The sequence below is a fragment of the Capsicum annuum genome, chromosome 10 (assembly GCF_002878395.1).
Source record: "Capsicum annuum cultivar UCD-10X-F1 chromosome 10, UCD10Xv1.1, whole genome shotgun sequence".
Taxonomy (NCBI): Eukaryota; Viridiplantae; Streptophyta; class Magnoliopsida; order Solanales; family Solanaceae; genus Capsicum; species Capsicum annuum.
Window position 1 is genome coordinate 16,320,754 of NC_061120.1, and position 13,566 is coordinate 16,334,319.

Below are 13,566 nucleotides of genomic sequence, written 5' to 3' on the forward strand. Positions count from 1 at the left end.
GCTTGATATGTTGGTGATTAGGGAGGTAAAGTCCCTCTTTTGGTAACGTAAGAGTTTGGTGTTAACATTCATTAATATTAGGGTCCTTACATGTGGTTAGAGTTCTTAGATTTTTGAATATTGTATGTCAAACTATCTATCCATCTCTTTTGTTAACATTGTGTTGTTGTTGGTCTTTGAAGTCAAGTGAAGCCGTGTGGGGCTCTTTCGATTCACTAGCATTGTTGTTCTTGTGTTCATCTTTTTTCTTGCTCAAAACTAAATCGAAAGTCTAGTGAAGCCGTGAGTGGCCTATTTCGATTCACTAGCACCTTGTTGTTCACCTTGTTGCTCTTGTGTTAGCTTGAATCTCTTGATACACACTTAGCCTTGTATCATTTTGGGCCGTCGTCTGAGATACAAAAGCTGGCCAAAATATTATCTACTTACCTTGATATAAGCGGTTTTTGGACCAAAAGGTTCGTGCTAATTGATCGATGATTGAAGCATATCGGGACAAAATGGGTAATCCATTTGATGTAGAATATATTGAAGGAATTGCTCAACAACCCATTGGTAGCCTGTAAGTATCATGATTTAGTTTCATTTTATAAATTTCACAACGCTTACATTAATTGCAAGATATAGATTATTTGATTTTTACAAATGCAGGGATTGCGATCTTTTTGTTGCCGCTTACGCCGAGTATTTGAGCGATGGATTACAAGTACCAAATGATAGGCTTGATGCTGGATTACTTCGTAAAAGATATGCTACTCTTTTATGGAAATATGGAAAAGCGAAAGCTCAAAAAGCGTACGCAAGCGATATTAAAGATCCACGATGACCAAAGCCGAATTTCATAGCATCGGATGAAGAACAACTTGTCCATATTAAGTAGATCATCTATACTCATAATAATTTTTTTATATTTCATTTATTTGTTGAGTTATTTCATGTAATTTATGTAGGGTTTGATTTATTTTATGTTTTCTATAAATTTAATTTAATCCTTAGATTTGAACTTATTAATTGAAATGGAATATTAGATTCAAATATCGCAACAAATAATGCATCTGTTGCAACAGATAATTGATTTGTTGCAACAGATGAAATATCTGTTGGAAATTATCAAACAGATTTAGACATATGTTGCAATATGTAGGTCATCTGTTGGAAATTATCAAATAGGTCTTCCTACTATTTTGATTTATTCTAATAGATTACCCATCAGTTGCAATATATAGACTATATGTTGCAATAATTGCATATCTGTTGCGACAGATAGACTTAGAAACATCTTCATAATGCAACAGATGAGCAACCTATTGAAATAGATAATCAATCTATCAGAACAGACAGACTATCTGTTACAACAGATAGACAATCTGTTGCATTATAAAAAATTCAATTTTTATCAAACATAAAAAATTGCCACTACATGTAAAGTGAAGTGGATTAAAATAAAAAATTGTTATGTTGTTTGTGTTTCTATATCTTCTTTTTTATATACAGGCTCCAAGCGTCTAGTTAGTACCCCCATAAGTCCAGACCTCTTGCATGTTTACTAGAGCATTGTCACACAGAGAGGTCGTTAGCTCGGCCATTTCTGTGTCGATCAGCAAATATTCGATGTGTGCAAGTGTGTATGGCTCGCATGCCGCACCGATTTTATTTTTTGGAAGGTCTATGTCCTTGTTTCGACCTACAAAATCCCATATTTTCTTCATCAACACTTTTGCTGGCAAATGATCCATCAATTTACTCTGCCTAAAAAAATTGGTGAACAAATCCAACAGTGGCTGCATGTGGATAAAAAATTCAGCGTTGTCGAAGATAGGTAAGTTGCAATCATAAACCTTAATGTTTCCCTCCTCGAGTAGTATCTCAACAGCTAAAAAATATTTGATGTCCACGTTTATGACTACAAGAATTCTCTTTGCCTTGGTCCAGCTATTACTGTGTGGATATGACCTCTTCCCTCTAACATAGCTAATCATATCTTTATCCCATTAGAACCTAAAAACTAACGAATTAAATCCTGAGCCCCTGGGAGTTGACACTAGCTTAATGAGCTCATTGTACCTATCCTTGAAATTATTGTAGAATTAGAAGTCCATTATCCTATCAGCAGCATCATAAGTATCCGGGTATGCTAATTGCATGCCCCTCATGAGGTAGAGAATTACATCAACATACTGTGATATAGGAAGACAATTTTAAATAGGTTAGAAATTGTAAAGAAGAAAAGTATAATGGAAAGATGCAACGGATGTCCATCTGTTGCAGAGGGTTCTCTGAATCTGTTCACAGATTACCTAGCCAACTCAACTTATGCAACTGATGGGTAATCTGTTGCAACAGAACCACCACCATCTGCACCAGAATACCAGTAGTTGCAATATATGACACATCTATTGCGTAGCTTCTTCTTCATAAAGTAGATTAGAAGGCTAAGTTAGGAAAAATAAACTTACCTTGTCCACGTACCACTTATGCATATTTGTCATATTCTTAAAGTCTTGGCTGAAAAAGGTATGCATGGTGTAATCTTGTGCAGGTTGCTTGGCATCATAGTCCTTCATAGTTCCCTCTTCTCTTTGGCGCCAAGTGCCGCATGTAGGTCCACTTTCTTCAGTGGCCCCTGAACTTCAATAACTTTTGAAGAGAGAGGAGTTGTAATCTTTTTTAGTTTCAGATTGGAGAGTATTTGGATAATTACTCTTTTATTTCTCCTAACTACCACTGTAGATTGTATGGCTCCCTCACCTTCTTGGATGGTATGGCACCCCTCTTGGATTTTAATTCCTCGACAACTTCAACGATAACCTTTAATATTTCTAAGAGTTTATCATATATGTCCTTGCACTCTTTGCATTTACAATGAGAATAAAAGGGTGAATAGGGGTGAGAGAGACCACTGTAAGGGTGGAAGGGACTACTGTAAGGGTGAGAGGGATCGGTGTAAGGGTGAGAAGGACCTATGTAAAAGGTGATTTCAAACATATTTATTTTTTCTTAAGCATCCACATATTCATCATCACGACTAGCATCAGCATCAGCATGGCCGCCACCAACATCAACAACACCCCAGTAGAAGCACCCGGATCTGTTGCAGTAGGTTGGTTATGAAGAGCCTCAACATTAGGCTGACCTTGCCTAACTACTCTTCTTATGGATGTTGCTCCAGCCAATTCCTTCTTTATTAACTCCACTGTTGGGTCTGTTATTATATCAACAAGACCTAGAGTAATAAAAAAAGTCATCCCCAACTCCTGTTCAGTAGGCACGATGATCGATGGATGCACAACCTATAAAAAAGACAGACACATTTAAATTATATAATAATTTACAGTCAGTTGGGTTAAATGTTAACACAGATAAATTATGCAACAGATAATCTATCTGTCACAACAGTTGATCTGTCTATCGCAACAGATTAATAATATGTTGCATCAGATTACCCATCTGTTGCACCAGTTGCAGTAGACGGGTAATCTGTTGCAGTAGATGATCCATCTGTCATAACAGATGACACATCTGTTTTAATATCTTTCTTTGAGTCAAATTATTTTACTTGAAAGAAAACATATTGCATCATCCGGAGGGTAAAAGAGATCAACCTCCTTAATTCTTATGTTGCTTTTTGCAGCCAACCACCTAAGGATCCTTGGATGAGAAATCTCATCCGGGTAATCCTTGACCTGCTTTCGGAGGGGAGGAATGGCTTCAAATGTCCAAGTCTAAAAAATGTAAACAGGAAGCACGTAAAAAAAGTCATAATAGTTATTCAATATAAATTAATAGATAAGTAAACAAATAGTAATTAAATTTACCATGAAAGCCCAAAGAAAGCCTTATGATGTGATTGTCTTTGGGGATAACTTTGTCAGTAAATATTTGACAGTCAAGTTGTAGTTGTCATATCCCAGGGATAATTGTTGAATTTCTCAAAATCCTTAGCAAGCACCAATAAATCATTTTCTATGACTTTGTTGACGTCTCTTGCCAATATAACGAAATGGGCAAACTAAACTAAGTACAATTGCTCCCTGTACTTCTTTGGTGTGTTTTTATCCTTGAGATCTTGTATCAACGTCGCGGCTTTGTAGCTACGTCCAGTAATATTGAACAACCCACATATATTTTCCTTATGTTTGTTGGTTTTGGTGAGTGGTTGCATGGACAATGTCTTCCCTTTATTTGATGGTGGTGGTTTGTCTGTCCTACTTGCCTTAAACTTTTTGCGGGGTGCTTCCTTGATGAGAGGTTTATTTGGACGATCGCATCTCAAGCCTGTCACTATGGCAAACTCTTTCATGCCAAAACAAAATGACACGCCACAGTAGTTGATCTAAATTTCATCCATCTTTTTGCCCTCCTCCTTCAAATCTTTATCATCCCCCACATGCTTGATCTTACACTTGAGAAGACCATATACCATGCTCATTTGGAAATGGGCAATGTTGTCCTCAGGCAGATCAAGAAAGTGTCTAAAGCAGCTCTTCTTAACTAATTAATCTAGTTTTTTATTCTTCATAGTTTTCCTAAAGTCGTCAAAAGGTTTCACAAACTGACATGTCATCTATCGGCATCGCAACTTGAATCATGTAAATATTAATAGTTTTCATAGGATCATGATGGAATTTCGATCTTAATTCACGGTCCATTGGTGATGCATTATCATTATGTTGATTATCATCCTCTTTCTCACTTTCTACTTCCTCTACTTATTTATCATCATGTTGATCATCATCCTCGTTCTTACTTTCTACTTCTTCCTCTTCTTGATTATCTTCTTCTTCCTCCTTACTTTTATTATCCTCACCAGTCTCTAAATACCTTTCTCTACCTCGCTCAACATCATATTCATAACTTTTCTCAGCTTCACTTTTCCCTGGCTGAGATTGTTCAGGAAGTTCCTCCGAATTCATCTATACTCAAGCCTTTTTTGTTAGGTGGTCAGAAATTGATCCACTTTCAGTTTCTTTTCTTTTGGGAGACATCTTTTAACTACAATCAATAAAAAAATAAAAAATTACATTACATTTGATGTTTGCATAATTTTTTTAAAAAGGTAAGATAAATTTTTATACGTCATATTACAAAATAATATTCCAACGAATAACCCATCAATTGAAACAGATGAGAAATCTATTTGAAGACCTATTTAATATCTCCCAACAGATGTTCCAGTTGTTGGAACAGATGGACCACCAAGACCACCAACAACAACAACAACACCATTAATGCCACCAAGACCACCAACACCACCAACACCATCACCAATACTACCACCAAGACCACTAACACCATCATCGATGCCACCACCAAGACCACTAACACCACCATCAATGCCACCAATACCAACACTAAGACCACCGAAACTACCTCCAAGACCACCAATACCAACACCACCAACAACAATCATCAACAACACCATAAATACCATCCAACAATACCACAACAATCAATAAAATACTGTAACAAAAACTAGGGTTTTCTCGAGTTCTTCCTACATTTTTAGCATTAAAATTCAAAATTGTTAATCCATTCTCGAAGATAATACAACTAAAAGTCTTCTTTTCCATCATAAACTAAAAAACCCTAATTTTTAGAATAAAGAACAAATGTTGAATTCTTCTCGAACTTTGTTACCTGCGAAAACTAAGAAAATGATGGATACAAGAAAGAATGAAGTCAAAAATAACAATTATGTGGATGAAAATGAGAAGAAAATCGATTTGTTTTAAAGGGTTGAGCAATATGTCGAGTAGTTGTTGTCTGTATTGTTAAGAGAGAAAGAAAAGAGTGAGAACTCTAGATTTGAAATGTGAAATATTTTTATGCAAATGGATAATTTGTATGCATTGATTTGTATTTTGGAAAAGAATGACAAGTTTTGAAATCATTAATTTGGTCCGAATTGATCTTACTTATTTTTTAAAAAGATTTAATTTTTAACCGTTTCATCACAATAAATTGTATTAAGTTCAACTAGAACACTGGAAAATTTAGGTATTAGCTCAGTAATAAGTTAATATGAATCGTTTTGACTCAGATTGATTGATTTACGATTCAGGTCGGGAAGAACGCAATACCAATATCATGCAATTACAAAGACTCAATTGAAATTATAGTTGACCCTATGAACCCATCCCTAGTTCTAGCATAAATGAATTTAGGTATTAGCACAACAATAAGTTAATGCGAATCGTTTTGACTCGGATTAATCGATTGGTGACTCAGGTCGGGAGGAATGCAATACCAACATCATGCAATTGCAAAGACTCAATTGAAATTGTAGTTGACCCTATGAACTTATCCCTAGTCCTAGCTAAATGAATTTAGGTATTATCTAGTAATAAGTTAATAAGAATCATTTCGACTCGGATTAATCGATTGGCAACTCAGGTAGAAAGAAATGCAATACCAATATCATGCAATTGCAAAGACTCAATTGAAATTGTAGTTGACCTTATGAACTCGCTATAGCAAGTGTGGTGGGGAAAAATCTTAGAATTTCTCTCAATTTTACCTTTTTAAAATGCACCCTCAAACCATGATATTTCAGATTAATCTCTTTATGTCAGGTTCGGTATCGGAAGTTCTACTCACTTGAATTCACTTTCGAAAAATTCTACGTATTCCTTATCATCTTAGCTAACATAAAAATATATTAAATATTTTCACATTTACCCAATCCATTATTTCCCAATACTATACCTTACGCGCATTTCACCTAAGCCTAGCCTAATCTAAAATTTCTAACTTCTAATTTGGTAAAAGACTTAACCAAAAATGTTATATTCTAGACTCACCCGTAGCAACGAAAAGGGTCATTACAATAGATAGCAATTTACACATTGTTTTTACTTAAACAATCAATTAAGAAAAATGAGTCAAGAACATCAGTAAGAACATACATGTACACATTCTCTTATTTTTGTTAAGTGTAGAGCATATTTCAAAGGCTGTTGTGAGAATTCAATTGTAGAGCGAACAACATTCAAACTAAAGGGCAGGCTACATCTTTCAAACTGCCATGAGTTCTTCATTCAGATTCTGATCCAATGTTTTGGACTTAGACATTTTCAATTGTTTGGGTTGATCCAGTTTATTAACATTATAGTAGTTTTGATACAATGACTTTCATGTTCTAGGGGTTGTTAGCTTTATTATTTCGTATCTTTCGTTGGATTATGGATTTCAGTTTTTATTAATGTAAAACAACTAGTTAGCCTTTTTGTTTGGCTATGTTTTGGTTAGATGGTTCTCCCACCGGGAGTTAGTGTGGGTGCCACTCACGGTGGATTTAGGCCATGACATGTATACACTTGTAGTTTATATGGTACTTGGTTCATCTCGCATCACCTGATTTCCATGGCATTCATTCATTCATATGCATCGTCTATCACAAATATGATTATTTATTGTTTGTACCTATCGGTCTTATGGAGGGCTGGTTAGGTTAAGTTTGTTGTTGTGTACCTTCCGTGATTATGGGTGTCCAATTAGATTATTATTTGATTATTACTATATAAATTGTGATGGAATGGTTATTGACATATACTAGATCTAGGTACGTCGTATGGTCCCTTTCTCCGTTAGTATTACTAGTCGGAGTATTAGATTATCTTGCTACTCTATTACTTTGCAAAGAATATCTGGAATGTACCACTATTAGCATTTTACTTTAGTGCAACCTTTCAGTGTTTAGGATGTTAGGTTGGCTTCCATGAGTTATTATCCTCGTGTTTAGCTATCTATTTAGTATTGTCGTATATCCCTTTCTTCTCTAGCTATTCTTATTTTATATTACCTTTTTTCCGTTGTTATTATCATTGTATATTACCTCGTCCCTAACTATTCATATTGTATAGCACTTCTGCTCCTAGTTACTTGTAGAATATGGTGATTTGTCTCTACTTCTCTATTATTCTTATTGTGTTTCATTTCTTAGTTAGTTGCATGTAATGATATTTTTGCCTTACATGTTATTTATACTTGTATTTATGTTTGGAGCTTAGTTGGCCTACGCCTACGAAGTATCCCGTGTTTGATACTCATACTATATTTTTACACCCTGCAGATCATAGTACGAGTTCTCATTGCTGATGTGTGTATTATGAGGAGCTATCATGTATCGGAGATTTGGGATGAGCTCCTGTCATCCGGAGGCGTATATATTATGTTTACCTAATACGTCTATAATGCTAATGGCTCTTGTATCAACTGACACCAGGTCTTGAGGGTATTTGTCCTTCTAGCTCTCTTTCTCCTTTTATTCATGTATGATGTGTCTTGTTCTTTATATTTGTCTCTCATTTTTTGTCTTGGTTTCTTGTGTTTCTCTTTTTCCTCTTATTAACCCGTTACTCGTCGTTCCAAACTGTGATTGACTTACCTACTGATGAATTATAATAGGTACAATCATGACCAGAGAAATCATGTCGTGACACTTTCCTAGCCCAACTTGAAGAGGTCTCAAATAATTTTAAATACTACAAATACCCCTCTAGGTTGCTTTAAAATGGAGGTTCGAGTCTGAGCAAGCAATAGATAGAAGCAGAGGAAGGTCAAAAGGAGTTGGAACTTCAACTTCACCATTAGAGTTTTAACTCTATACTCTTTTACTTAACGTGTTTTCATTGTACTTATTACTTGCGTTTTAATAAATTATGAATAAGGCCCTCTTCATAGGATTGTAACGACAGTATGGACATTATCCCACAGTAGGGACGGACCGCAAAAGTCTATAGTTCGCAGCACACATGGAATATTTATCATTTCAGAAAGAGAAAAGACATCATTTCTCCCTGAACTTATCCGCTCAACTTACTTTAGCACTTTAACTAAACTTTCATTTATTTACTCCATCTTTAAAGTGATTAAATACACCCTTGAAATCACAATCTCACTCTCACAATGGAGAATGCACTACACACACGCTATGTCATTGCCACATCAACGCCATGTCATTGACACGTAAGAAATTATTATTTTTTTAAAAAAAAAATCCCTCCCCCTTCCCCCATATATATATATATATATATATATATATATATATATATATAGATATATTAAATTAAAAAATCCCCCTGTCACGTTCCAAAATAACCCCTAGGCGTGACTGGCACCCGCGCATAACACATGTCGGGAGAACCAACCTTTCATACACTTTACTAGTTAATAAGCACTAAGATAAGATATGGGCAACTCTAATGCGTCAATAAAGAGCGAATAGTAATCCAACAAAAAATTATAATCAAACTAATAATTCATCAATCACTCAAAAACTAATTCTTTAGCCTAAATCCCACGCTAAGACCATGAAGCATCTAAAAAGAGTTACATGAGTTTAAATTTTGGGCATGCAAACCCATTAAAGAGATAAGACTAAAAATAGATAGAGCTAAAACGACAACCTCCACGAACAATGTGAAGGCTCACCTTAGCAACAAAATCTTCACGAACGAACCGTTAACCACTAGTCTCTCCTTCGCAACAGTATTGGCAGACATGCAAGTGAGTGAGCTATATATAAATATAACCCAGTAAGATCCTCGACCCGCTACTTTAATACCCCTGAAACAAGTGTTAGAAATTACAAGACACAACAAATCAAATATAAATAATATGCACACAATATCTCTTATAAAGTAATTCTCAATAAGATCTAAATAGAAGTTCAAAAAGCCTCTCTATATCTCAACTCAATCAACTCTCTCGGCTTGTCATAAACGACAGTGAAGGTGATCAGCCTAGCACCCCGACAAGTCCACAACAGCATATATAATGCCCCAAAAATATACTACGGCAGCAAGTACAAGACTCCTAACATATTACGGCAGCATAGATATGCCCCGAATATATTACGGCAGCACATGTATGCCCCTAGTAAATATATCACGACAACAAGTACAAGGCCCCCAACATATTAAGGCAGCATAGGTAAGCCCCTAACATATTACGGTAGCACATGTATGCTCATAGTAAATATATCCAATATGCCAATGTCACCTAACAACTCACCGTTAAATGATTCTCAATATACTTTAACAAAATACATAATCGCGGTTCATCAAAGACCATCGATTCTATCAAGCACACGCTTGTTCCAACACATGAACTAGGTAGAAAAATACATTTTCGTATAAAGCAAGCACCAAAGCTTAAAATCTCACTTACCTCGCTAACAACACTTTCCTCAACCTCACAACTCGTACACCAATCAAATAACCTCCAATGGCTTCAATCTACGCAAATATATTAATTAAAAAGATCAATTATGCTACCCAGAATCATACTCATGTTCAAAAATATTAATCTTCCATTGTGTATAGGCAATTCAAGGTGAAAATCAAGAATTCCCAACAATTACCAACAAACAGTGGCTTAGTGGTACAAAACAATGATCATACTTTACTATTCCCTAAGATGCTTATTAATCATACCCAAATCACTACGTTGCCTAGTCATTATAGCTAGAATCATGTTGCCCCTCATTATTATCCTATCATTATTCAATCACGAAGTAATTTATATAAAAGTGGAGAAAATTTAAGGTAAGAAAATCATTCTACTTATACTCAATGTTTATGCAAATATGTGAGGCAAATTTTTATTATGATAACTACTGTCATATTCCAGCAGCACATACCAACGAAAAGGTAATGTTTTCTGCTCCCAATCTCTCCTTTTTGTTTTGTCATTTCTTAAATGAAACTCATTGTTAATCTATTAACTAATTCATGCTATCCATTATCTCTCAATCATACATATCAATTCTTTGACAAGAACAATACCACCATAACTCATGCTAATTTAAATTAGAACTGATTCTACATACTTGCGGTTTTCACTTAGAAACAACCTTTGCCTTCTTTGAACTCTCCAAAATCTTTGTCAATAAGTTGTTTCTTGTTTTTTGTACCAAAAATAATGAAACTAAACACCCTTATATTCTAATCCTTCATGAGTAACGGAAAAACTGAAGAAGAAAAAAGGTTTTGGCTTTTTGACTTGCCCAAATTAATTCCCTTAATTGACATTAATAATTGATTAAAATTATCAATTAACCCTTCATTTTAAAAAAATATATATTGGGCTATTACACCCCCCACCCTCATTTTCTTTTCTTCTTCAGACCACCCCATTCCCCCCCCCCCCCCCCCCCCCCCCCCCCCCTCTATTTTCTTTTCTTCAGACCACCCCATTCCCCCCCCACCCCCACATCGTCTCTTTCTTTCTCCTCTTTCAGCTCTCAGCCCAAACACCCCCAAATAATAATATTTATGGAATGACCCAGTCACCTCTATTCTCCGACGAAAAGAAAATTCAACGGGCTAAAAAAAATTTGCAGTGTAAGTTTCTCCAGCGAATTTTTCAGCAGTCAACTTAGCTGTTAACTTAGAAGGAAAAGGAAAAGGTTTCTTCTACAATCAACAATATGCCATCCCCTTCAATTTTTTACATTTTTCTCCATTAACACCATTAAAGAACAACCACGAAAATATTGAATTAAAATTTTTCCTCCATTAAAAGCCACCTCAACCTTCAATCCAACTCCCTCAATGTTTCCGACAATCAAATCCACCCTTGAATTAACTATTAATTCATTTCCTCCATCCTTGAATTGACTATTAAAATTTTCCAACATTGATGTCGAAAAGCAGAACAATTCTTTCATAGTTTTGACTTGTCAAATGTTTATTTTGATGCATCATGATAGGGGTTTGTATCGATCGGTTCAGTTCGATTTTATATATTATCGATTTGATTTATCAATTTTTGATTTTTAAATATGCTAAACCAACAACCAAATTAATAAGATATTTTTTATTGATTTTCGGTTTATCGATTTTTAGTCCTTAAGGGTTCGATTTTCGGTTTAAACGATAAGAAAATACTCATAAAATAGAAATAGTAGTAACTAACATGAAAAAAAATCGAATCTTAATTGCATCCAAAAATCCTATATGATGTGTTTTAATTTACAAGAAACTTCAAGTTTGAACTAAATGTTGTAAAGAGAAATTACGAGTTTGTATAATTGAAATAATAGGTTTGTTAATTTGTAGAAATTACAGAAAAATGAAGAGAAATATATATATATATATATATATTCTTATTGGGTTATCGATTTACCCAATAATAATAAACCAATAACATTTTTATCGGTTCGGTTTATCGGTCGGTTCAATTTTTGCATGAGCAGATAATAATAACTCAGGAGAACTGAACTTCACCATTAAACCAATTTTGCACTAACACTAGTTGTATTTATAGGAGACAGTTATCCCACAACCCCCACCCCAAACCTCCCAAAGCTTTCTACCGCATAGAAGCACACACGTCCTGTAGTAGTAAAATCTAAATCTGCAGTAACGAGCCACTTCAAGTACACGAGATTAAAATGAATTGCATTATCACTTTTTGCTATTGGTGTAGTTCTGAGTATATAGATAACCCTGTGGCTATTGTAGACATACTACGATACTTATAAGATGGAGGAGGATCTAGGGATATTTTTTCTTTTTCATTTATTCTCTTTTGTTGTTACTCCTACCCCTCTGGATGCAGGATAGGCTGCAAACTTTTGGATACCAGCCTTGTGCTGATTATTAATATACAAAATGTTACCTTTGTCAAAAGTAAAATACTTGCATTCTTTACATTCCACATTTCAAATATTATAAAAGAAAAAGAACTGTGAAAAAGAAGTTCTTCGCTAAGACGCAAGGAAGAGTTAATATTATCAAAGAAAAAACTAATTACGAAGTTAAAAGGAGTCAAACTTACAATGAGGTAAGGTATACCAGTACCATAATCCACTAGCTGCCTTCGTGCTTCCAATTCCTTTTGGACTAATTTTCCATAACCGCCTCCACGTATGACGACTAGTTAAGGTATTAAAAGATAGTCCTAATTCGTAATATAATGAAGAAAGCAATGAAAGAATGATGTCAAATCCTGTTGACATTTTCAGGGTGAACAAATGCAAATATTAGCACTGTTCTAGTTGCTTGGAGTCTCATGCTAGAGTTTCAACCAATCATCTGATAAGGTGATGAAAACTTACTAAATTGACTTAACCATAAAAGTAAAATATTTTTGTGTGCACTTCATGGGTTAAACCATATTCTTTTCTTTGATAAAGTTGGGTTAAACAATAAAATCTTAAACCGCATGCATTAGAAGGAAATGTAAACAATGTCAACCACCTTTTTGCTGATAACCGCGGTGTCTGGGCTAGATTGCCCGCACCTCGACTAATTCTACAGGATACCTGTCACCTACCACCCGCAACAGGTGTCAAGTAACTCTATCCACCAAGGCTAGAACAGATGATAAGAAATCACCTAGTGTTTGTCTTTGTTGGGAATTTGTTGGGAATTGAACCTGAGACCTCATGGTTCTCAACCCAACTTCTTTGAACCACTAGGGGTCACACCCTTGGATGCCCAACCACCTTTCCTATCCTTGATGATGCAGTCACATATCTGTGAGCCAAAATTCATCTCCGAAAAAGATGCTCACTTAGGCCTCATTTGTTACATTTAACAGGGGTTTGAATCCGAATGT

The 13,566-nt window shown here is 35.2% G+C and overlaps 1 long non-coding RNA gene across 1 annotated transcript; it reads right to left on the reverse strand.

The window, feature by feature from the left end:
• Window positions 1-9,204: 9,204 nt before the first annotated feature.
• On the reverse strand, window positions 9,205-12,872 carry LOC107845261. Its single transcript, XR_007046139.1, has 2 exons — window positions 12,784-12,872; window positions 9,205-9,567 (listed from the first exon to the last, which is right to left on the reverse strand). It is a non-coding gene; the product is annotated as an uncharacterized LOC107845261 (long non-coding RNA).
• Between the last annotated feature and the right edge of the window lie 694 nt (window positions 12,873-13,566).